The following is a 23,955-nucleotide window of genomic DNA, read 5'->3' on the forward strand; positions in this document are numbered from 1 at the left end:
AAAAATAGTGAATTTAATTTTGTATTAAAAATAATTGATTACATAGTTAGTAATTATTAATACAACAATAAAAAATGTGACACCTTCCCTTTAAGAAAGTATGAAAATAATGGAAGTGTGTCATTCAAGAAATTACATTACAGATCTTTTTTGGAGGAAGTGATAAGACCTGCATGAGGTTTATGATTTGGTTCATCATGTTCTTTAATCATAGTGAGCTACACCACTAAACCACATAAGACAATAGTAAGCCGCATCATCTTCAGCTTGCACCGCTGATATTGTCAGATAGGCAAAATTACCAGATTTTGAGCCAGAAAATCTGTCAGGGATTCCAGAGGGGCGAGCATTAGTATTGTATACCAGGACACGAGGAATCTGACCAGATCTTTGCTGAAACCAGTATGGGTAGTTGGTATCTATTACAGTGCCTGTGTTTAAATGACAGGATAGAACGATCCTTTGATTTGGGGATGCACTAATCATAGCTTCCTGTGTTAGTACATATTGTGCTGAACCACCTAGATGGAAGATAAAAAAACAAATATACACATTATAGTATTTTTGATTTATGATAATTCTTTGTAAATACTATATAATAATATTCCTTACTTGTGCAAGACACCACAAGGACTACACAAAGACTAGTCCAGAACATTCTACCGATCTGTCGTGGAAACACTTCATGTGCCATCTTAAATGTTATTTTATAAGAAAAAGACGACTGGATATGCAAATCATTCTCCAGACGTGTAAGTGTCACTGGGGGATAGACCCATCTGTATTTTCAACTTGCAAAATATGTCTATCGCAATCATTGTTTATTCAAGATAATACGGTATCTCCTTATAAAGTGCAAATGTAGGACGTCTTTAGTCATAGACAAAATGTATCGTCACCATGCATTCACCATCCTTACTTGATGCCAGGTTCAACTTACAATGCTACAGGCAGTACTGGTCTTTGGTACATTAAACTTTTAGAAAGACCCAGTCCATCAAGGAGATTTTACCAATAAAATGCACGAGACTGACCACAATATTCAGACAGCATCACAATAGAGGCAGGTAGATCCAATAAGTATTCCTGAAGGCCAGTAATTGGCCATCTTGTTGTACCTCTCCGCAGCATAGTACAGCACTTTATGCACTGCGCTGTTCTTTACCTCTACCAGGATCTGCCACATCTTTTGAATCTGGGTAAAAACAGATTAATATCATTTATCCTCCTCATTAGATAGTACCATAAAGAAGCTCCAGTCTTGAGCATAGTAAGATACAGCAGCTTCAGACAGATATTAATCTGTATAGTGACCTCAAACAGTGGCACATGGTGCTTGTAGCTGTTAGATTCATAGACAATCTGACTTAACAGCTAATTTGGTGTCTTCCATTGGACTTACATAGTTATATAGCTTGAAAAAAAGACCTAGGTCCATCTAGTTCAACCTTCCTCCACCAATGATATATTTTGTCATTAAATAATTTATAACCAATAATGTTATGTGTACTGAGGAAATCATCCAGCCCTTTTTTAAAAGTTGATATAGTGTCAGCCATTACTTCCTCTTGTGGCAGGGCATTCCAGAGTCTGACTGCTCTAACAGTAAAGAACCCTTTCCTATTTAGTTGCTGGAATCTCTTTTCTTCCACTCGCAGGGGATGCCCCTTGGTCCTTAGTATTTTCTTTGGAAGGAATAAGTTATGTGCGAGTGCTTTGTATTGACCACACATGTATTTATACATCATAAATGGTATATCCTCTTTATGGTATCATAAATGGTATCTCCTCTGAGATGTCTTTTTTCTAAGCTAAACAAATCCAACTTTTCCAACCTCTCATCATATGGGAGGCCTTCCATTCCTTGTAGTAGTCTAGTTAGCCGCCTTTGAACTGACTCTAACTTCTTCATATCCTTTTTGAAATGTGGAGCTCAAAACTGGATCCCATATTCCAGATGTGGCCTTACAAGTAATTTATAGAGGGGTAACAATACGTTGGGATCACGGGATCTAATCTCTTTTTATACACCTTAAAATCGTGTTTACTTTAGCAGCTGCTGCTTGACATTGAGTGCTGCTGCTCAGCTTATTTGTAATGAGAATACCCAAGTCCCTCTCCTGTTCTGTAGTCCCAAGTTTACTTTCAGTTTCATCTAATGTATATGCAGCAATAGGATTACTCTAGCCTAGGTGCATTACCTACAAAAAAAGACAGTTTGCACTCTGAAATGCTAAAGTATGAAAACTATGAACATGTGAATATAGACCTGCATTACTGCTAAGGGAAATCTATTTGTATTTTATGTCATACTCAGTTATGCACCTGTTCACATTTCAGTTTGGTGAGTGCTGTCAGTCTTTTTTTTTTATATTCACTAGGTTCATTACCTTACAATTATCAAAATTAAATCTCATTTGCTCAGTATCTGCCCATTCAGACATCTTATCCAGATCATTTTGTAATATAGTACTATCAAGGTCCGTTTTTAATATCCTACATAGTTTGGTGTCATTAGCAAAGACAGACACTTTACTATCAATCCCATCCACAAGATCATTAATAAAAAGATTAAAAAGAATCGGTCCTAGCACAGATCCCTGCTTCATTATACAGAGATTTTCTTTCCTGGCTATACTGCATTATGGTGGATTAAAATGTTGGATTTAGGTGCCTTTTGGACCATGATATGATTGCACATAAAGTGCCGATAAATATGCAGTATGACATTCTGTGTGCCTCTAAACAGCAATTTTCTAATGGTTTGAGAGTCTTCTAACAGACAGGGCAACCTTTATTCTACATAAGCCCTAATTCATAAAGACCAGTCTTGATGAGGGATGTGGGGTGCAGTGCGAGGCACCTGATTCATTAAGAGGAGCACGCCTTTTAATGAATTAAGGAATGTGCAAAGTGGTGTGCTCTTTCCGTGGGAATCTTTATGTTTCGTAAGACGCAATTTTTTTCCCCTGAGATGGGGGAAAAATGGGGGTGTGTCATACAAACCACAAATGGCTTACCGAGGTGGCAGTGGTGGCGGAGGGTCGGTGATACGGAGAGCTCGGAGTTGGTGTCACGGCAGCGGGTGCCATTGATCTGCTGGTGGAATGCAGGCTGCTTTGAATCACCTGCAGTTGACGAGATGGACTTCAAGAAAATGGCTGCAGAGGCGGCGCGTGCACAGATAGAACTCCACAGTCATTTTCTTGAAGTCCATTGCGTCGATTTGCGCATGTGCCGCCTGTGCAGCCATTTTCTTATAGTCCATCGCATCAACCGCCAGCAATTCAATGGAGCCTGCAGTTTAATGGTGCTTGCCACTGCACACCCTTCGAGCCCTCAGTATTGCCAACCCTCTGCTACCGCACACTGACCCTCTTGAGCTGTGACACCCCCTCCTCTGAGCCCGCTGGCAGATCAATGGAGCCCACTGCCATGACACCCCATGTGCCTGCAGTATCGCCGACCCTCTGCACACTGACCCTCTTGAGCCGTGACACCCCCTCCTCAGAGCCTGCAGCATTGTCGACCCTCCTGAGCCACGACACCCCCTCCTACAATCCCGCAGCATCGCCTATCCTGCCTCCTGTGACCTTCCTGAGCCACTCCACCACCGCCGCTCCCCCAGGTGAGCTAATAGAAGAGGCACTAGGATTATAATACAGACCCTCATTTTAACAGTAAAAAATTTTTTTTCCTATTTTTCCTCTTTCAAATTAAGAGAGCATCTTATAATCCGGTGGTTCTTATAAAATGAAAACTTTGGTACATACTTTATTTTTAGTGCGTTATATACTGTATATACTCTTCTGTTCAGGGGCCGACATACCATTAGTGCAACCTGTGGAACCATACAGGCCAAAAACGTAAGGGGGTCCCTTCTATCTCCAAAGCAGGTGGAATACTGCAAAGGACCCACATATTCTTCTTGCACAAATATTCTTTAAGTGTCTGCCCTGGTATTGTAAAAAAAAAAAAAAGTATACCATGCTCTCCTCCTAGTGGTGACAAAATTATATTAATTAGCACTATGGAAATCAAGGGGACATTATATAAGAAGCATGAAATATTAAAAAAAAATGGTCTTCGGTTATGGAAAGGTAAAACTATTGATCAACTGTACTTATTGATGAGTGAGTATATTCTGTGGCTGCTGCTTTTGTGGCTACATATCACAGTTATTATTGAGGTTGCTCTGTGACATGGATATTTGTGGAAGGCCTGAGCATGAAATATTTTTTAGTTCTCTGAGATGCCTTTTTCAAGATTATTTACACTGTGTGCACAATTATAAGGCAAATGAGTATTTTGACCTTGTCATCATTTTTATTACCTTCATGCATATTTTCCAACTCTAAGCTATATAAACTTGAATGCTTATTGGATGAAGGAGAGCAGGTGATGTGTATTTGTGTAACGAGGAGGATGAGGCCTAAGGCTATGTGCCCACGGGACTCTGTATCTGCAGATTTTTCTGCATCAAAATGTGCAAAATTATTAGGCAGTTTGCTTTCCTCAGTTAAATGAGCCAAAAGAAATCTGAAAAGTCAAAAATTGTTACATGACGTGCAGAAAGTTGCAGCACTTATGAAATTGCTAAGATATTGGGGCATAATCACAGAACTATCATCATTTTTGGTGCAAATAGTCAACAGGGTTTCAGAATTGTTACTTCCCTGGAGAGCCCAGAAGTACAAGGTGTGCAGTGCGGAGCGATATGGCCACTGTAAGGAAGACTAAAACCGGACCACCACTGAAAAAAGGTGGCTTTACATGCTACGACATCGCTAAAGCGATGTCGTTGGGGTCACGGATTTTGTGACGCACATCCGGTCACGTTAGCGATGTCGTTGCGTGTGACACCTATTATCGTTTTTTTAATCGTTGCAAAAACGTTCAAAATTGTTAATCGGTGACATCCCCCCTAATCTCAATTATCGTTGCTGCTGCAGTAACGATGTTGTTCGTCATTCCAGCGGCAGCACACATCGCTCCGTGTGACACCACAGGAACGAGGAACCTCACCTTACCTGCGGCCGCCAGCAATGAGGAAGGAAGTAGATGGGTGGGATGTTCGTCCCTCTCATCTCCGCCCCTCCGCTTTGATTGGGCGGCCGCTTAGTGACGTCGCTGTGACGCCGAACGAACCTCCCCCTTAGAAATGAGGCAGTTCGCTGGTCACAGCGACGTCGCTAGGCAGGTAAGTAGTGTGACTGTTCCTAGCGATGTTGTGCGCCACGAGCAGCGATTTTCCCGTGTCGCACAACCGAGGGCGGGTACGCAAGCTAGCAATATCGGTAACGATATCGCAGCATGTAAAGCGGCCCTAAGACACATAAATAAGTTGAAACGTCAAAACTGGGCCAAGAAATATTTGAAAACAAATTTTTCAGGTTTTATGGACTGATGAGAGTGACCAGGTGAATGGCCCCATGGCTGTATAAGTAGCTTGCACAAACCCCCACTTTGATTCAGATACCTGCACCATGGACGTAGGGTACTGCTATGGGTTAGCATTGTTGACTTGACTTAAAAGGAAGGTGCCATGAAAAAAAAATTCAACATCTGAAAAAATGTAAAGCATTAATGTTTTAATTATTTGTCAAAATGTTATCTCAGCCCAGGTGCCTCACAGCGAGAAGGGCAACTCTAGAAAAGGACTTTCTTCTTCTTTTCAAAACCAGTGGCTTCTCCTAACTTACCCAGGGTCAACAGAGCCCATCACAGCAGGTGACCAGTATTATCGGGGCGATCAGCACAGCACAAAGAGGGAGTAAAGTCACTTGGAACAGCAGTCACTGACTAGGACTCTTATTACCGGCACCGCCGCCCCACGCCTCGGCGCCAAACGCCATTACTACTCCCCTCATCATCCTCCCTGGGGCCCGCATCACCTGTGGGGAGTGATACCATCTCTGGCTGCTACTGCCATCCGCCCTGGAGGACATTGACAGCAGGAGCGGCTAAATCCCTGGCCATGGACCACAGGTGGCATCACAACATTCATCCTACTACTTCCCCCATCATCTTCCCTCCTTATTAGTGTACACCTCGGGGCATGAAGCCAGGCAGGCCACCACGACATTCCAGATCATTACACCAGCCCAGTGACTAGTAACTCAGGTACGAAATTCCCCGTGCCTGACAACTCCTGCCCCCTGGGTGCTACATCAACATCTGTGATTGGAGGGGTTTTGTACATGTGGGAGATGAGGTGTGAGGTCAATTAATCATGGGTAAGCTATTATGAATCATTAGTTAATTATTAAGCCAACGTCTGCCTCTATTGACTGTGGATGTTTGAATGGCAGGTTTACCCAATTGGCTGCACCATTGTTATGATCCTGGATTGTTTGGGCTACCTATTACTTTCCTTGGAGTAATTTTCCTGACCCCTGTCTCTCACATGCTTGTGGGTGTTTTCCCTGATTAAAGGCTACTTTAAACGCAGCAACATCGCTAGCAATGTCGTTCGTGAAAGCACCCGCCCCCGTCGTTTGTGCGTCACGGGAAAATCGCTGCCCGTGGCGCATAATATCGCTAGGACCCGTCACATGGACTTACCTTCCCAGCGATGTCGCTGTGGCCAGCAAACCGCCTCTTTTCTAAGGGGGCGGTTCGTGCGGCATCACAGCGGCGTTACACGGCAGGCATCCAATAGAAGCGGAGGGGCGGAGAACAGCCGCATGAAAGACACACCCACCTCGTTGCCGGAGGACGCAGGTAAGCTGTTGTCCGTAATTCCCGGAGTGTCACACGTAGCGATGTGTGCTGCCTCAGGAACGACGATCAACCTACGTCCACAACGACCAACGAGATTTTGAAAATGAACGACATGTCAACGATCAACGATAAGGTGAGTATTTTTGATTGTTAACACTTGCTCAGAGCTGTTACACGCAACGACGTCGCTAACGACGGCGAATATGCGTCACGAATTCCGTGACCTCGACGACATATCGTTAGATATGTCATTGCGTGTAAAGCCCCCTTAGCATCTATAGCACTTTTAATTATTTTTCCCAATTGGTGTTAATTATATGCTGTTTTTAACCCCTTCACGACCATGGACGGATCTTTCCGTCATGGATTGTGTCCCGGTAAGCCCCGCCCCCTGCCGCGGGCAGGCGGCGTGGATCGGCACACATATCAGCTGTTTTCAACAGCTGACATGTGTGCCTACATGTTCCGAGTGGAATCGCATTCCACCCGGAACATTAACCCCTTAGATCTCGCTGCCAAAGTCTGGCAGCGAGATCTATATGCGCGCGGCCATGTTTTTTACTTACCGCCGCCCCCTCCGGACGTCACGTGAGTGATCACGTGACGTTCGGTGGTTGCCATCGTAGCACAGGGTCATGTGATGATGCCTGGTGCTACGAAATTTCACTTTCATTCTTCCTCGGCATGCAGCAGAGGAAAAAAGAAAGTGACTATTTCTGCTGTTTACAGCGGTATAGCTGTGATCAGCAGATAGCGATCAGCAATCGGATTGCTGATCGCTATAGCCCCCTAGGGGGACTAGTAAAATAAAATAAAAAAAGTAAAAAAAAGTTTTAAAAAATTAAAAAAAAACAAAAAACCTAAAAGTTCAAATCACCCCCCTTTCCCCCCATTGAAAATTAAAGGGTTAAAAAATAAATAAATATACACATATTTGGTATCGCCGCGTTCAGAAATGCCCGATCTATCAAAATATAAAATCAGTTAATCTGATTGGTAAACGGCGTAGTGGTAAAAAAATTCCAAACGCCAAAATTACGTTTTTTGGTCGCCGCAAGTTTTACGCAAAATGCAATAACAGACGATCAAAACGAAGCATCTGCGCAAAAATTCTACCACTAGAAACATCAGCTCGAGACGCAAAAAATAAGCCGTCACTGAGCCATAGATCCCAAAAAATAAGAACACTACGTGTTTCGGAAAATGGCGCAAAACGTGCGCCACTTTTATTGGACAAACTTGTGAATTTTTTTTAACCCCTTAGATACAAGTAAACCTATACATGTTTGATGTCTACAAACTCGCACCAACCTCAGGTATCATACCCACACATCAGTTTTACCATATAGTGAACACCGTGAATAAAACATCCCAAAAACTATTGTGCCATCACACTTTTTTTGCAATTTTTCCACACTTGGAATTTTTTTGCTGCTTTCCAGTACACCATATGGTAAAACTTATAGTTTCATTTAAAAGTACAACTTGTCCCGCAAAAAACAAGCCCTCATATGGCAAGATTGACGGAAAAATAAAAAAGTTACGGCTCTCGGAAGAAGGGGAGCAAAAAACAAAAACGGAAAGTGCCCCGGGGCTGAAGGGGTTAAGCTTGTAATCAATAAAAAATATTTTTGCCTATAAAGCTCCTGTTTTTCATGGCTCTAATTCTATTATGGAGTGGCTTTTTTCAAGCATTGAATGTTGTTTTCTGAACTAGAGATGTGTGTCGGTTCCAAACTCATGGTTCTTAACATCTGTGATTGGTTGGAGATTAGTAATGCGCAGAACTGAACTGTAAAAGTCCAGATCCGCATGGGTTCAAAAGTACCTGTGCAACAATCCCAGGCTCAGTGTTCTCAGGGATCTCCGGGTACCGATCCGGATCAGGCCACCAAGGTAATTAATATAATAAACCAAAATTAAAATAAAAAAAAGGGAAAAGAAGGAGCTATATACCTACCAGTGTCCCATGTGGCTGTAAAACTACTTCCCTCATGCACATGAACTGCTTCCATGCCCACTAACAGGCTGCAGCCCCCTTGCCATGAGCTTATCTTGGCTGTGTGTCAAAAACATGCAGCTTTTTTAAAATTATTGAAATAAATCAATTTTGAAAATCGGTCTGTGGTCCCCCAGGTTTGATATGCAGCCATGATAAAGCCAATAGCTGGTGGTTGGCATTCTAAGGCTGGGGAGACCTATGGTTATTGAGCCCCCCCCCAACAGCCTAACAATAGCAGACTTCAGCTATCCAGAATTGTCGCCTCTATTAGAGGCGACAATCCCAGAACTTTACCTGGCTCATCCTTATTGCCCTGGTACAGCTCACAGCTGCCACTAAACCCTAGATTAGTAATGGGAGGTGTCCATGAGACCCCCCATTACTAATCTTTAATTCAAAAGAAATAAAACACAGAAAAATCCTTTATTTCAAATAAAATAAAAAATAAACACACTGTTTCTGCCCTTTATTAACCCCCAAAACACCCAGTTCCGCCGTAATCCACATGAGGTCCCACAACAATTCCAGCTCTGCTACATACATACTGAAGACACAGCGCGCACCCTTAGAACATGACTGCAGGCTGGGGCTTCAGGCAGAGACTGACTGAGCCACAGTGTTGCAGTGATGTCACTCAGTTTATTTGTGGACACAGCTGGAGGTTCCCACGGCAATCCACCTGTGAACGCAGGTAAACTGACCTCAGGGCAATCGGGATGAGCCAGGTAAAGATCAAAGATTGTTGCATCTAATGCACATGACAATTCTGGGGGGAAGCAGGTTGCTATTTTTAGGCGGGGGGCCCAATAACCATGAGTGCTCAACAGCCTGAGAATACCAGCTGGCAGCTTTATTATGACTAGGTATCAAAATTTGGGGGGACCACACACCGTTTTCTAACTTATTTATTTAAATAACTAAAAAAAAGTGCATGCACTCCCTCTTATTTTGATACACAGCCAAGATAAGCTCACAGCTGGGGGCTACAGTCTGTAGCCATATGCTTTATCTGTGTTGGGTATCATGATATGGGGGAACCCTCGCCAATTTTTTTATTCATTGTTTCACTATAGGTATGCACACATAGTCTGTGATGGAAAGCAGGCAGACATGCTGTCATACAGGATGGGGGCGCATCTGACTGCAACCAATGTGACTGCCAGTGGGTGGGGGCAGCAGTGAATATGTATAAAGGATAATGAGTAGGGATGATCGAATACCAAAATATCCACTTCGACGAATATCCGACGAATAGGTCGGAACTATTCGACTATTCATGAATATTCGATGCACAATGTAAGTCTATGGGAAACCCGAATAATTTCACGTTGGACCTAATGGCAAGCTGTGGTGACTGAGGAAAAGGCTGAAATGGATGAGAAAAAGGCAGAAACAGTATATGCACAGCCTGTAGAAGGTGTGTGACTGCATTTCTGGTGTCTTGGAATAACGTGCTCAAAGCAGCACACGGCTTTTACCTAGTTGCCAGGACAGCTGTCAAACCAAATCACTTTTTTGGCAAACAGAAACTAAGTCTTTTGGTCTCTCTCTCTCTGTCTGTCTCTCCCTCTCCCCCCCCTCTCTCATACTCACCGATCACTGACCGATCACCGGCACGGTGCTACACGGCTGTCACGCTGCTCTGGCGGCTTCTCCAGCTTTTGAAAATTACGGCCGCTCATTATTCCATCTCATATTCCCTGCTTCCCCTGCCCACTGGCGCCTATGATTGGTTGCATTCGGACGTGCCACCACGCTGAGTGACAGCTGTCACACTGCAACCAATCACAGCCTCCGGTGGGCGGGTCTATGTAGTGCAGTACAATAAATAATAAAAAAACAGCATGCGGTCCCCCCAATTTTGATACCAGCCAATATAAAGCCACACGGCTGAAGGCTGGTATTCTTAGGATGGGGAGCCCCACGTTATAGGGAGCCCCCCAGCCTAAAAATATCAGCCAGTAGCCGCCCAGAATTGCTACATCCATTAGATGCGACAGTCCTGGGACTCTACCTGGCTCATCCAGAATTGCCCTGGAGCAGTGGCAATCGAGGTAATAAGGAGTTAATGGCAGCCATAGCTGCCACTAAGTCCTAGGTTACTCATGGCAGGCGTCTATGAGACACCCCCAATGATTAACCTTTAAGTGAATGTAAATAAACACATACACTCGAAAAAATCCTTTATTTGGAATAAAAGACAAAAAAAATCCCCTCTTTCACTACTTTATTAAAATCCCCAAATACCCCTCCAGGTACGGCATAATCCACACGAGGTCCCACGACGCATCCAGCTCTGCTACATGAAGCTGACAGGAGTGGCCGTAGAACACCACCCCTCCTGTAAGCTCCACGCAGCAAGTGAATTGAGTCGCACTGTCAGCTGTGATGTCACTCAGGTTACCCGCGGCCACAGCTCTCAGGTTGAGGACTGCAGCTGGCCGCGGGTAACCTGAGTGACGGCACCGCTGATCGCGTAACTTACTTCAGTCACTCAGGGAATTTGCGGACACACAGAGCCGCGCAATGACAATGAAGTTGGGTGAAGTTCATCCAAGTTCATTCTGATCGCGCGGGTCTGTCTCGCAGCCAGCCATGCTCTATGGGGATGTATCAGAGGCGAGTGAGACCGCACTGTCAAAAATCCATCCAAAACCCTGATGGGGAATGTTTCCACTCACTGACAGCAAGCAGAGATGGTGGGGAATGTTTCCATTCACTGACAGCAAGCAGAGATGATGGGGAATGTTTCCACTCACTGACAGCAAGCAGAGATGCTGGGGAATGTTTCCATTCACTGACATCCAGCAGACATGTTGGGGAATGTTTTCATTCAATGACAGCAAGTAGAGATAATGAGGAATGTTTCCACTCACTGACAGCAAGCAGAGATGGTGGGGAATGTTTTCATTCACTGACAGCAAGCAGACATGTTGGGGAATGTTTCCATTCAATGACAGCAAGCAGAGATTATGGGGAATATTTGCACTCACTGACAGCAAGCAGAGATGATGGGGAATGTTTCCATTCACTGACAACAAGCAGACATTTTTGTGAATGTTTCCATTCAATGACAGCAAGCAGAGATGATGGGGAATGTTTCCATTCACTGACAGCAAGCAGAGATGGTGGGAAATATTTCCATTCACTGACAGCAAGCTGAGGTGTTGGGGAATGTTTCCAGTCTATGACAGCAAGCAGACGTGTTTGGGAATGTTTCTACTCACTGACAGCAACCAGAGATGGTGGAGAATGTTTCCATTCAATGACAGCAAGCTGAGGTGTTGGGGAATGTTTCCATTCAATGACAGAAAGCAGACGTGTTGGGAAATGTTTCCATTCACTGACTACAAGCAGAGATAATGGGGAATGTTTCCATTCACTGAAAGCAAGCAGAGATGGTGGGGAATGTTTCCATTCCCTGACAAAAAGCAGAGATGGTGGGGAATGTTTCCATTCACTGACAGCAAGCTGACGTGTTGGGGAATGTTTCCATTCAATGACAGGAAGCACACGTGTTGGGAAATGTTTCCATTCACTGACAGCAAGCAGATGTGTTGGGAAATGTTTCCAATCAATGACAGCAAGCAGAGATGATGGGGAATGTTTCCACTCACTGACAGCAAGCAGAGATGATGGGGAATGTTTCCACTCACTAACAGCAAGCAGATGTGTTGGGGAATGTTACCATTCAATGACAGCAAGCATTGATGGTGGGGAATTTTTCCATTCACTGACAGCAAGCAGAGATGGTGGGGAATGTTTCCACTCTCTGACAGCAAGCAGACGTGTTGGGGAATGTTTCCATTCAATGACAGCAAAAAGAGACCTGATTTGCGGTCACTTAGGTTACCCACGGCCAACTGGAGTCCTCCACCCGAGACAGCAAATCACCTGAGTGAGGGCACCGCTGACAGTGTGACTCACTTCAACTGCTGCGTGGAGCTCACAGGAGTGGCGGTGTTCTACGGCTGCTCCTGTCAGCTTCATGTAGTAGAGCTGGATGCGTTGTGGGACCTCGTGTGGATTACGCCGGACCTGGAGGGGTATTTGGGGATTTTAATAAAGTGGTGAACGAGGGTGCATTTTTGTCTTTTATTCCAAATAAAGGATTTTTTGGGTGTTTGGGTTTATTTACTTTCACTTACAGGTTAATCATGGGGGTGTCTCATAGGCGCCTGCCATGATTAACCTAGAACCTAGTGGCAGCTATGGGCTGCGACTAACTCCTTTTTACCTCGATTGCCACCGCAGCAGGGCAATTTGGGATGAGCTGGGTAGAGTCCTGGGACTGTCGCAATCCAATGCTGGCTGATATTTTTAAGCTGGGGGATCCCCATAACGTTGGGGTCCCTATCCTGAGAATACCAGCCTTCAGCCGTGTGGCTATATCTTGGCTGGTATCAAAATTGGGGGCGACCGCACGCCGTTTTTTTAATTATTTATGTATTTATTTTACTGCACTACATAGACCCACCCACTGGCGGCTGTGATTGGTTGCAGGGAGACAGCTATCACTCAGCATGGGGGAATATGCAAAACAAGAATTCTGCGGAGACACCATCACATGTTTCTCAACGCTGGCAAGAAACTAGCCAGGTCTTTCACCGGGAAGGAACTACCACGGGAAGGGCAGTCTCCATTCAAGGAAACCGCCTATACCAAAACAATGGTATCCATCCACAGACAGCTGTTTCGGGGTATTTGCCCCTCATCAGTGTGGAGTAGGAAACTGGCTAGTGGGAGCAATGTCTAGAAAAAGACCACATAGGTACAGATGGTTGACCTCGGGGAGATCAACATCCAACACCGCGGAGACACCATCACGTGTTTCTCAACGCAGTAACACTAGAACAAGGACCCCCTGGGAAAATATGCAAAACAAGAATGCCATGGAGACACCATCACATGTTTCTCAACACTGGCAAGAAACTAGCCAGCCACTGATGAGGGGCAAATATCCTGAAACAGCTGTCTGTGGAAGGATACCATGTTTTGGTATAGGCACTTTCCTTGACTGGAGACTGCCCTTCCTGTTGTTGTTACTTCCCGGTGAAAGACCTGGCTAGTTTCTTGCCAGTGTTGAGAAACATGTGATGGTGTTGCCGCGGCATTCTTTTTTTGCATATTTTTCCAGGGGGCCTTGTTCTAATGTCCATGCGTTGAGAAACATGTGATGGTGTCTCCGCGGTGTTGGATGTTGATCTCCCCGAGGTCAACCATCTGTACCTATGTGGTCTTCTACTAAGCATTGCTCCCACTAGCCAGATTCCTACTCCACACTGACGAGGGGCAAATACCCCGAAACAGCTGTCTGTGGATAGATACTATGTTTTGGTATAGGCAGTTTCCTTGATTGAAGACTGCCCTTCCCGTGGTTGTTCCTTCCCGGTGAAACACCTGGCTAGTTTCTTGCCAGTGTTGAGAAACATGTGATGGTGTCTCCACGGCATTCTTGTTTTGCATATTTTCCCAGGGGGCCTTGTTCTAGTGTCACTGCATTGAGAAACACGTGATGGTGTCTCCGCGGTGTTGGATGTTGATCTCCCCGAGGTCAACCATCTGTACCTATGTGGTCTTCTACTAGGCATTGCTCCCACTAGCAAGTTTCCTACTCCACACTGATGAGGGGCAAATACCCTGAAACAGCTGTCTGTGGATGGATACTATGTTTTGGTATAGGCGGTTTCCTTGACTGGAGACTGCCCTTCCTGTGGTTGTTCTTCCTGGTGAAATACCTGGCTAGTTTCCTGCCGGCATTGAGAAACATGTGATGGTGTCTCCGCGGCATTCTTGTTTTGCATATTTTCCCAGGGGGCCTTGTTCTAGTGTCACTGCGTTGAGAAACACATGATGGTGTCTCCGCGGTGTTGGATTTTGATCTCCCCGAGGTCAACCATCTTGGGGGCACATTTGAATGTAACAAATCTTAGGCGCCGGTGGGCAGGGGAAGCAGGGAATACGAGATGGAACAATGAGCGGCCGGCATTTTCAAAAAAGGAGAAGCCACCGGAGCAGTGTGACAGCCGTGCAGCACAGTGTCGGTGATCGGTTAGTGATCGGTAAGTATGAGAGAGGGGGGGAGAGGGAGAGACAGACATACAGAGAGACCGAAAGACCTGGGTTCTGTTTGTCAAAAAAGTGATTTGGTTTGACAGCTGTTCAGGCAACTAGGTAAAAGACGTGTGCTGATTTATGGAGCGATTTATGGAGCTGCTAACAGCTACTGGACACTGTTTTCAGCCCTTACAAGGATTATTTATTAGTTGGATCTAAGAACGCTCTCCCGCACACAATACAGTCTATCTACACCGCCAGCTCTCCAATGACTGCGTGTTCACAAAATGTCGGCTGCTTATATAGCCCCTATGACGCTGTGCAGCCAAACCAATCACAGTAACAGAACAACAAAGATAGCTGCGGCGTTACTGTGAGGGCAAGCAACATCGGATGTGTTCATTGGAAAACAGGTGTCATGGTTCCACCTCCCCGTCCACATAGCTAGGGGGTGGAACCTTCTCTCGGGCCTCACTTCTGGAGCTTGGATGCTTTAAATTCTGTCATCTCAGGTGAACCAGCACCGGCTATAAGCTTAGCACTGCTTTGCCTGTGATTGCTGGTCTCTGTAAGTGTTTCCTGATCCGTCTTTCCCCTGTTCTCTGTCTGTGTTCTGTCCCACCTCCTTCCTTCTTATAATAGCCCCAGTTGTTCCCCCTTCTCCTACCTCCCAACTCGGTTGCTTCCTCTGGTACTGACCTCGGTCTGACCTCGACCCCACTTTTCCTCGTTCCTCCAGTCTTCTTTCTCATCGTACTGTGTATGACCTGGCCTGCTTGACCATCCCCCGCACGCCCCATGGCCTCTGTATTCTGGCTGATCCTGCAGGGCAGTGCTCCAGCACACACTGTGTGTTCACCTCCATGCTGAGTCAACTCTGTGTAGTGTCTTTTCCGGCAGGGCTCCAGCTCCCCTTGGTGGTAGCCTGACAACAGGCGCCAGGAAGTCAGAAATGAAAATGAAAGTATCGGAGCGGATGTTGTTTTATCCGTCGGCTCGCGAATAGTGCAAATACCCCATTATCTGTCGGATACCGAATAGTGGTGAATACATTCGCTCATCCCTAATAATGAGTGGCCCTGGAAGTAGTGTTACAGCTGCTCGGGAAACTGGTAAATAATTATTCTCTTTACGTTGGAGTTTCAATAAAAATATAATAAAATATATCTATAAAAATAGTGAATTTAATTATTTTGTATTAAAATAATTGATGACATAATTATTAATACACAAATAAGAATCGCTGCACCTTCCTTTTAAGAAAGTATGCAAATAATGGAAGTGTATCATCCAAGAAGTTACTGGGGGATAGACCCATCTGTATTTTCAACTTGCAAAGTATTTCCATCTCAATCATTGTTTATTCAAGATAATACGGTATCTCCTTATAAAGTGTAAATGCAGGACATCTTTAGTCATAGACAAAATGTATCGTCAACATGTATTTAGCAATCTTACTTGATGCCAGGTTCAACTTACAATGCTACAGGCAGTGCTGGTCTTTGACACATAAAACTTTTTAAAAGACCCAGTCCATCAAGGAGATTTTACCAATAAAATGCACGAGACTGACCACAATATACAGACCGCATCACAATAGAGGCAGGTAGATCCAATAAGTATTCCTGAAGGCCAGTAATTGGCTATCTCATTGTACCTCTCCGCAGCATAGTACAGCACTTTATACACTGCGCTGTTCTTTACCTCTGCCAGGATCTGCCACATCTTTTTAATCTGGGTAAAAACAGATTAATATCATTTATCCTCCTCATTAGATAGTACCATAAAGAAGCTCCAGTCTTGAGCATAGTAAGATACAGCAGGTTCAGACTGGTAGCTGTTAGAATCATAGACAATCTGACTAACCAGCAGATTTGGTGTCTTCCATTGGACTTCATTATACAGAGATTTTCCCTCTTGGCTATACTGCATTATGCAGGATCAAAATGTTGGATTTAGACGCCATTTGAAGCATCATATGATTGAACATAGAGTGCCTAGAAGTCTGCAGTATGACATTCTGTGTGCCTCTAAATAGCATTGTGCTTATGGTTTATGGTTTTTCAAACAGGGCAACCTTTATTCTACATACTGTAGGCCCTAAATCATAAAGACCAGTGTTTTTCACGTCAGTCTTGATGAGGGGGTGGGGTGCAGGGCGAGGCCCCTGATTCATTAAGAGGTGCACACCTTTTAATTAATTAGGGAAGGTAAGAAGTGGTTTGCACCTCTGCTTGTTCCCCACCATATTCTTGTCAATGACTGGAGTGAGATATGGGGCTTTAGGAAGACAGGTAAAAATGGTGTGAAACAACCAAAAGTCACAAAATTATTACCTAACATAGAACTTCACAAAAATTTTGCAACTTTAAAAAAAAAAAAAATTAAGGCAGTTTTCTGGCATAAAAGCTTCAATCAGGGCCATAGTGTTCAGCTGACTTCTACAATTCTAGATGTTCTAACCTTCCCAATGATTAACTAGAGGAAATATAATAATCACCACATAGAGCAGGATTACCAGAATAGACGGAGTTAATTGATAAAAGACTGTCAGCACTTTGGAAGCTAAGAAACTTTTTACGTATTGTATTGTTAGTGCGTTATATATATACTGTTCTGTTCAGGGGCGGTCATACCATTGTTGCAACCTGTAACCATACAGGCTCAAGCCACTTCTACCTCCAAAGCAGGTGGAATTCTGTATGAACTATTGAACTGCAAAGGACCCACATATTCTTCTTGTACAAATGGTCATTAAGTGTCTGCACTGGTATAATAAAACGTTAATGTAAAAAGTATGTCATGCTCTCCTCCTAGTAGTCACAGAATTATATTGATTTATACAATGGCAATGAAGGGGACATTATAGAAGAAGTTTGAAAGATTAAAAAAAAGGTCTTCGGATATGGAAAGGTAAATCTAATGATCAACTGTACTTATTGATGAGTGAGTAAATTATGTGGCTGCTGCTTTTGTGGCTACATATGACAGATATTATTGAGGTTGCTCTGTGACATTGATATTTGTGGAATTCCTGACCATGAAATATTTTTTAGTACTCTGAGTGACCCCTTTTTTCAAGATTATTTACACTATGTGCACAATTAAAGGCAAGTGACTATTTTGACCAGGTCATTATGTTTATTATTTTTATGTATATTTTTCAACTGCGAGAAGTATTCACTTGAATACTTTCTAAGTATTGTTAGTTAGTACTGCGTGCTGTAAATTTGCTAGTGAAGTAGCTAAAAAGGTATTAGCAGTTTTCATTACCTGCTGAAAATTACCCAGTCAACCACATTTCTAGGTATTGTTAGTTAGTACTGCCTGCTGTAAATTTTCTAGTGTACTAGCTAAAAAGGTCTTGGTAGTTTTCATTGCCTGCTCAAAATTATGCAGTCAAGCACATTTCTAGGTATTGTTAGTTAGTACTGCCTGCTGTAAATTTCCAAGTGAACTAGGTAAAAAGGTCTTGCATTGCAAGTGAATTACATTTTGAGTTATTGGTACATTTTACTGCTTTTTACAACATTGAAACCAGGTGTCTGACAAGTCTGGGCGTAGGGTTGCAAAACATCTGTTTGAAAGGGGAAGGGTACATCAATCATGAGTGGTAAATCACAACGAGGCTGTGGTGGAAGGGTGAATAGGCGAGGTGTTGGAGGTGTACGTGTGGGAAGTTCTGCTAGTCAAAGCTCTAGTGAGCAAACACCAGATCATCCTTTCCCAAGAGAAGTGAGGACAACTTCCGTTACTGGATAGCCTATTCCATTTGATTTTTTTGGCAGCACCACATCACTTTAACTTCGAAATGAGGCTGATAAACAGCATGCGCTAGAGTGGATGGCAAGCACTGCATCAAGTGACCTCTCCTCCTCTTCCTGCACCTCAGCATTACACACAGTTCATTCCTCAGAGGTGCCAACCCAATTACACTTGTTTCCCATAGAGTCACAAATCTACAATCGGCAAACTGACTGCAGTGAACGACACATGGGCGAATCTGCAGTGCTGTTCAAACATTCTATACCATGGGCATCAGAGGTCTGCTCCAAAGATTTGCAGGCTCAAGAGGAGGAAAGCATCTGCACCCATGCCCAAAATATTTGTGAGTTGGATCTTAGCCCAGACGAAGTAGGGTCCCAGCAGGATCTCGACCCTCGTCAACTGACATTAACCCCCAGGGGTGGAGGTGATGTTGATGAAACGCAAATACCCGTACTGTGCTGTGAAGTCAGGTCAGGAAGAGGAGAAGTGGGACAACATAGAGCCTGATGATGAATTTGTAGATCCCACAAACAAATAGTGATGCAACCATGAAAAGCGCTGCATTCTCAGCCACAACTCTGGCTGTGGCCAGCAGCGATCACGGTTCTGCAGTTTGCAGGAAGGGTTGCCTATCCTGGGCCTTTTTTGAGAAAGCAAAATGTGACCCAATTTTCGTTATCTGCCAATGTTGTAAACAATGACTCAGTAGAGGCAAAAATTCAAATAATTTGACAACTACATGCATTAACTGGTACATGCGCAACCAAAATGCATTACTGTGGGAATCCTACTGCGCTATAATTATATATAAATACACTATATAAACTTATCCCAGATCAGAATTAAATAGGTGAATATATGAATTATATCAAATATAGGGAGAATAGATATGGACAAAAATCTGTTTGGTCAAGCACTCCCGTGTTTTTCCAAAAATTAGTCAATGTCTTATATTTTTTTTGCCCCCCAAAAAAGCACTAGGGCTTATTTTTGGAGGAGGTCTTATTCTTGGAGAAACACGGTTGGGGGGTAAGTTTACCCCTCAAAAAAAGCAGACCCCCCACTTCCCAGGAGACTCATACTTACCAGACCTGGATGTCTGCGTAGCTCCCAGGTCCTCCCTGTGATTTCCGGTGGGTGCTGCATGCTGTCCTCCCCTACTGCTGGCTGTCACACACAGCACATTGCACACACACACACAGCAGATCGCACACTCGCACGCACACACACACACACAGCAGATCACATGCACACACACAGATCGCACGCTCACATCACATCACATTCAGAGCTTTCGGCCACAGGGATTGATGGGAGGAAGTCACGTGTCTGACTGCAGGTCCTGTTGCGGCAGGTACTTGCGCTCCACCGCACTGCCTCTCAGGATTCTGCCGGTGAGAAGAGATCTTTGTCGCTGGATGAAGTGAGTATGTGTGTGATCCGAAGTGTGTGCGATCCAATGTTTGTGTGTGTGATTTTATGTTTGTGTGTGATCTGATGTTTGTGTGTGCGATCCGATTATGTGTGCGATCTGATTGTGTGTGAGATTCGATGTTTGTGTGTGAGATCGGATATTTATGTGTGAGATCGGATGTGTGTGTGTGAGATCTGATGTGTGTGTGTGAGATCTGATGTGTGTGTGTGAGATCTGATGTGTGTGTGTGAGATCTGATGTGTGCGGGGGTGCGATCACTGCAGGTCCTGCCGCTTAGTGTCAGGTGAGTGTGGTTACAGGGTGCCCGCCGTATATAATGAAGTGTCCTGAAGTATCTGTAACTTTTTTAGCTGCACGGACACTTTATTATTGATCCGCGACTAGGGCTTATTTTCAGGAGAGGGCTTATATTTAGCCTTGCTCTGAAAATGCTGAAAATCCCTGCTAGGGCTTATTTTTGGTGGAAGTCTTATTTTTGGAAAAAGCCGGTATATTATGAATACCTACAGAAAAACTGTGCTCCGGAGATCAGAATTGACCAAATATATATCTTTATTAAATTATTAAAATACTAAAAAGAAAAAAAAAAGGAAAATAATATCGTAAAGGACCACAAGGTGGCACTGCTACCTAGATACTGGAAAAATCAATTACAAAGTAGTATATAATGCGGACTACTGGGCCTAGCTAGCCACCGGCAGCCACATCAACTGCGTATGCTGCTTCTTCCTCCTCCTCTGCATCACCGTCGAAATTATTCTCACACAGGTCTCCAACCACAGAACCTCCACTTGTTTACAAGCTACAGTCGAGGTGAGTGAGAGACCTTCAACTGTTATGGAAGTAACCATGCCTGTTGTTTTTGAACCATGTGAGACACCGAGGCACATCCTGTGTGTTGTATGGTCTATAGCTCCCTGCTGTGCAAAGGCACTCTGGGTAAATGGGGGGGGGGGGGGTGTCAATTGATGCCACTGTGCTGCTGTCTGCTTGCAATATTTTTAAGTATCAAGACTCTAAGATGGGTCTCCAAGTTGTGTTCTGTCTGTCCTGGCAGAGGTGTATTACAACTGCTGTAAATGTGGGCTGGTTCTCGTCACATGTTTCTGATGTCACCCCTCCCCTTCTAGGTGTTTGCAAAAGGATAAGGGTGTTTATGTTTATTTACTTTCACTTACAGATTAGTGATGGAGGGTCTCATAGATGCCTGCCATTGCTAATCTGGAGCTTAGGGACAGCTGTGGGCTGTTATTAACCTTTTATACTACCTCGATTGCCACCGCACCAGGGCAATCGTGAGAGCCGGGTAAAATGTCGGGCTTGTCACATCTAATGGATGTGACAGTTGCGGCGGCTGCAGGTTGATATTTTTAGGATGAACGTCCCCAACCTGAGAATACAACCCCTAGCTGTCGGGGTTTATCATGGCTGGGTATCAAAATTGGGGGGACTTTACACCAAATTTTTTAATTATTTATTTAAATAATTAAAAAGTGCCACATGTGGTTCCTCTTAATCTGATACACAGCCAAGATAAGTGTACGGCTGGAGGCTGCAGCCTATAGCCATGGGCTTTAACTGTGTTGGGTATCATAATACAGGGGGAACCTACGCCAATTTTTTAATTTATTTATTTATTTTTATACCACTATACTGACCCGCAGAGAGTTTCTATCATGCATGGACTAGGGGAGGCCAAATACACAAAAATCAGGGGTAACACCAAGACAAGTAAGGTGCACACTGGGTACTAATTTACAACAGTGTACCTTAGCGCTAGTGAGAGGGAAGATGAACACCTCGTCATTTACCTGACGCTGTACACTGTACTCCTAGCCAGTCACTATACAGGTTCCTCACCTGTAGCTGAGCCAGAACCTGAAGTCCTGAGATGACCCTACGATAGTCCCTGGCTATGGAGTGGGCAGGTGACGGATGTTAGCCTCACCGCTGCACAGAAATAACACACTGGGAAAGGAAGACAGATAGGGGGAAAACACCACAACACATTTCTGCATTCAGCACTGTGACTGCAGCAACTTCAAACAGCTCCTTCCAGCTCTATGACCAGCATCCAAATAAATAAAGAATAGTGATGAGCGAGTACTAAAAAGCTCGGGTGCTCGAAGCTCGGGCCGAGCCTCCCAAGATACTCGTGTACTCGGGCCGAGCAACGAGCCCAATGTTATCCTATGGGAGACCCGAGTATTTTTGTGAAATGACCCCCCGGCAGCATGTAGAAACCCTAAAAATGTCACAAAAGTCTCAGAAGAGTGCTCAAATGACATGGCAACAGCATGGGGAAGACCCCTTGAAGCATTTATCACTCAAAAGTCACAGCTGTGAACAATTTTGTCCGCGTTTCACGCCATTTTTACGGACTCACCAGAAAACCTTCCAAAATGACCCCAAAATGATTTTTCATGGCAGAAATGTTAAGGGCACATACCCAATAGTGAGATAGAGCTGGTGTATGTTACTTTTTGAGATTAATACATGAAAGATTTTACGTGAAAACATTGTGTGGCACTCCGATGTCCCTGAGAAGAGACGTACATGAAGGCCTCTTGAGTCTAATGTGCCCATTTTGAGGAAGTGACTGAGTCTTTGTAGTATTTTCCTTTGCCAGGGCAGTCCAAAATTGTGAGGTTCACCAATGCCCCTGCATACAGACGTGCATGAGGGCCTGTAAACCTGAAGTGCCCATTGTAAGGAAGTGGGTCTATTTTAGTATAGCCCTTTGCCAGGGCAGCCAAAAATTGGGAGGCTCCACGTTGTCCCTGGATAGAGACGTGCATGATGGCCTGTAAACCTGAAGTGCCCATTGTAAGGAAGTGGGTCTATTGTAGTATAGCCCTTAGGCAGGGCAGCCAAAAATTGGGAGGCTCCACATTGTCCCTGGATAGAGACGTGCATGATGGCCTGTAAACCTGAAGTGCCCATTGTAAGGAAGTGGGTGTATTATAGTATAGCGCTTAGGCAGGGCAGCCAAAAATTGGGAGGCTCCACGTTGTCCCTGGGTAGAGACGTGCATGAGGGCCTCAAAACATTAAGTGTCCATTGTCAGGAAGTGGGTGTATTATAGTACAGCCCTTAGGCAGGGCAGCCAAAAATTGGGAGGCTCCACGTTGTCCCTGGATAGAGACGTGCATGATGGCCTCAAAACATTAAGTGTCCATTGTCAAGAAGTGGGTGTATTATAGTATAGCCCTTAGGCAGGGCAGCCAAAAATTGGGAGGCTCCACGTTGTCCCTGGATAGAGACGTGCATGATGGCCTGTAAACCTGAAGTGCCCATTGTAAGGAAGTGGGTCTATTGTAGTATAGCCCTTAGGCAGGGCAGCCAAAAATTGGGAGGCTCCACATTGTCCCTGGATAGAGACGTGCATGATGGCCTGTAAACCTGAAGTGCCCATTGTAAGGAAGTGGGTGTATTATAGTATAGCCCTTAGGCAGGGCAGCCAAAAATTGGGAGGCTCCACATTGTCCCTGGGTAGAGACGTGCATGAGGGCCTCAAAACATTAAGTGTCCATTGTCAGGAAGTGGGTGTATTATAGTATAGCCCTTAGGCAGGGCAGCCAAAAATTGGGAGGCTCCACATTGTCCCTGGATAGAGACGTGCATGATGGCCTGTAAACCTGAAGTGCCCATTGTAAGGAAGTGGGTCTATTGTAGTATAGCCCTTAGGCAGGGCAGCCAAAAATTGGGAGGCTCCACATTGTCCCTGGATAGAGACGTGCATGATGGCCTGTAAACCTGAAGTGCCCATTGTAAGGAAGTGGGTGTATTATAGTATAGCCCTTAGGCAGGGCAGCCAAAAATTGGGAGGCTCCACGTTGTCCCTGGGTAGAGACGTGCATGATGGCCTGTAAACCTGAAGTGGCCATTGGAAGGAAGTGGGTCTATTGTAGTATAGCCCTTAGGCAGGGCAGCCAAAAATTGGGAGGCTCCACGTTGTCCCTGGATAGAG

The 23,955-nt window shown here is 44.5% G+C and overlaps 1 protein-coding gene and 1 long non-coding RNA gene across 8 annotated transcripts in view; one reads left to right on the plus strand and one right to left on the minus strand.

Moving 5' to 3' along the window:
• LOC142249623 (immunoglobulin lambda-1 light chain-like) overlaps window positions 1–23,955 on the minus strand; it is a 757,490-nt gene that overhangs the window by 707,661 nt on the left and 25,874 nt on the right. The window lies entirely within an intron of this gene.
• The window catches only part of LOC142249690 (uncharacterized), a 185,242-nt gene continuing 182,019 nt past the window's right edge, over window positions 20,733–23,955 (plus strand). The window contains exon 1 of the long non-coding RNA XR_012725090.1: window positions 20,733–20,798. This is a non-coding gene — a long non-coding RNA (uncharacterized LOC142249690). The remainder of the gene's footprint in view (window positions 20,799–23,955) is intronic.

Source organism: Anomaloglossus baeobatrachus, chromosome 1 (genome assembly GCF_048569485.1).
Source record: "Anomaloglossus baeobatrachus isolate aAnoBae1 chromosome 1, aAnoBae1.hap1, whole genome shotgun sequence".
Taxonomy (NCBI): Eukaryota; Metazoa; Chordata; class Amphibia; order Anura; family Aromobatidae; genus Anomaloglossus; species Anomaloglossus baeobatrachus.